We start from the raw sequence: 2,983 nt of genomic DNA on the forward strand, positions 1-2,983 counted from the left end.
CCTGTTTTGCAGTTTTCTCAGATATTTTTCTTCCATAAACCTCTTTATCTTGGTGCTTTTAAATGGATTGTCACCTTCTTTCCCCGTCTGCGCTACGCAGCGTCATGACAACTTTACTTGACAGGGCACACATACTACAGTATTATACTATTACTTATGTATTAATTAACCACATACTAAGTCTTAGTTACATACTGATCTCATGTTTATTCATCAATAATGAATTGTGATGCATGTTTTTTTCTCAACCGGTTACTATATGTGTTACTGTACCTGTTAATTCTGTAGCCCTTTGGGAAGTACTGAAAGAACAAGTAATGAGTAACAGAAGTGAAATACTGATCTCATGTTTGTTGATCTTTCATCTCAAATAGCAACTGTATTTGTTCATGGTTTGTTCGAAATGTGCACTACAGCAGTAACTGAGTTATCACTAAGCATTTGTGCCCCATCAAGTAAAGTGTATATGTTCTTTTACTACTTACATGATGTAATAATTATTCTTTGAGTTTGTATGTTGGCTCATATGCCTCATTGCTACAGTCTGATTTATCTCACGGACACATATATTTAAAAAATTATGTTGATGGTATAAATTGCATATTTATCTGTAAAATGTAGTTAGATTTTTTGAATGTCTTTTTAATGCAATACAGAAGAAAGTAAACAAAAACAAAAAGTGTGTTGTATTAAAAGATTGTAATAATTCATTGATAGCGCAATATTTTTAATATAATAAAGAATAACATTCATTTATTCATATTTTATTCTGCTGGTCAGGGAATAACCCAGAACGGGGCAACACCTGCACATTCACACCCCCAGACTATTTGATACGCCAATTGACCTCAGCATGTTTTTGGACTGTAGAAGGAAACTGGAGAACCTGGAGGACACCCCACTATGACAGAAGAAGAAAATGCAAACTCCACACACACAGAGCCAGTGCAGGGAATCAAAGAGGTGTGAGGGACCATGCTAACCACCGAAGAACATGATAAATGATAAATTATGATACATACACTATTATGACACGAAATACAAACATACTAACACTATGGAGTATTTGTGTTTTGGCATTGTATTGTGGATGTACCGCAGCCTTGTGTTCTGTTCTGCCTGGAACAGGCTCCATACTTACCTCGGACCTGGATGGATGTATGGATAAAGACTTTAAATAATATAAAAGCATTTCACAGGGAATGTTTACTGTGGTTAATGACTTTATTCGATATGCAAGTCTTTGATTTACAATGTAACTCTTGAATTTCAATAAAAATGTTGTAAATGTGATGATTTATCTAACTTAGGCAGTTTTAAAAGGGTAAGGTTTATAATAAAGTTTAATAATAATATAACTAGTTTTTACAAGGTCCCTTCAGTTATGAGGGCACCATTTAACTATACAGTATGTGAGAATTAGTTTTACAAAATACAGAATAAGTGGGTGCCTACCCCATTTTCAGTTAGTAGGTCTGTGTGGTCCCCACAATAAAAACCTGTTATTCATAATTTATTTATAAATTTATAAAATTCTGTGAATGGTATCAAACAGTAAGAATGCCAATGTTGTATTTTGTTTGGTTACTTAGGGTGAAGGTTAGGGCTGGGCTAGGGCTGTTTGCTGAGTACGTGTAAACACAAGATGTAATTGGTCAATAACTTGTCAGATATAAGTTAGTCTGTGCTAAATGTAAAATCCATTTACACTGGGGTACCCTGAACTACAGTATGAGGAGAAGCTGGTTTTCTTGTTTGTCGAATAACTTGTCAGATGTCATGTATCCTGGCTTTAATGGACTTTATTTTCATTCACTTAGATTTAGCGCAGATGTTCATAAATCCAACAAGTTATCCGGCTAAGCAAGATACAGGCCCCTGTTCTCCGCTTAGTTAGCAGTTATTGTTAGCTTCTACAAAATTTTATCAGTTTAGCATTATCAAATTAAACATTGGCCGTTAGGGCATTAGTAGTTATCAAAGCTAACTTTTTGCGTAGCTGTGCCCAGCACTTATTATTGCCTGAGAGTGCAATAGGATATCCTTTTTACTATTCTGTATTTTATTACTGAGTATTTTATTGCACAAAAATATATGGTATATATCCTGTGTGTGTGTGGAGTTTGTGTTTCTCCTGCGCTGAGCATGTTTTCACTCAGTCCCTAGACATGCAATTATGTAGACTGAGTGTGTGTGTGTGTGTGTGTGTGCCCCACGATGGACTGGCATTTTGCCTAAAATTGCACCCCCCTACCCCAACTTACCCCTGTCCAAGGTAAGTGCTCAGAAGATGGATGGATCAGCCATTTAATTCATGCCATTAATCCTTAACACAGTTACTCAGTTTTAGTTGTCTTGTATTGGTAGGTTTCTTAAGCTGTAATTCTTTCTTAAACCAAGTATCAATTTCTGTCTACCTCCCACATACCCGATGCCACTTTCACAAAATATTGTTACATAAGTAGACAAAACTTTTTTCACTAGGAGCTTTATTCAATATGACAATCATTTGCCCATTGTTCAGTTTTCATTAGACTATGTAACTGTAGTTATATCTGTGGGGGCAACATACCCTTCATTAAGACTATTGGAAAATCACCATTTTGTGATAAATTCTCAACCATAAAGTCATTCAGTTAATTTATATACACATGGTAAAAGTTATATTTTCTTCAGTACTTAGAATTTGTACCACAAAGCTCATAATGCATTATGGATATTTAATACTTACTTCAGAAGGCCTTTCTTTGCCAGACAGATCTCCCAGAGATACTTTTTCACTGCGAACAAAATGTAATTATCTTACCACGCTGGAACATTCAGATAAATGTCTAAATCATTATTTTTTACCTCTTTAATTTTTTATGCAAGCATTATACCCAGAGTTTAACTGCAAAGTACCATTTGATTGAATTTATCATAAAGAACTATATTTAAATCTCCAGCAGACATAGGCAGAATAGATTATACTTAATTGACAAAT

The sequence above is a fragment of the Paramormyrops kingsleyae genome, chromosome 16 (assembly GCF_048594095.1).
Source record: "Paramormyrops kingsleyae isolate MSU_618 chromosome 16, PKINGS_0.4, whole genome shotgun sequence".
NCBI classification, from domain to species: domain Eukaryota; kingdom Metazoa; phylum Chordata; class Actinopteri; order Osteoglossiformes; family Mormyridae; genus Paramormyrops; species Paramormyrops kingsleyae.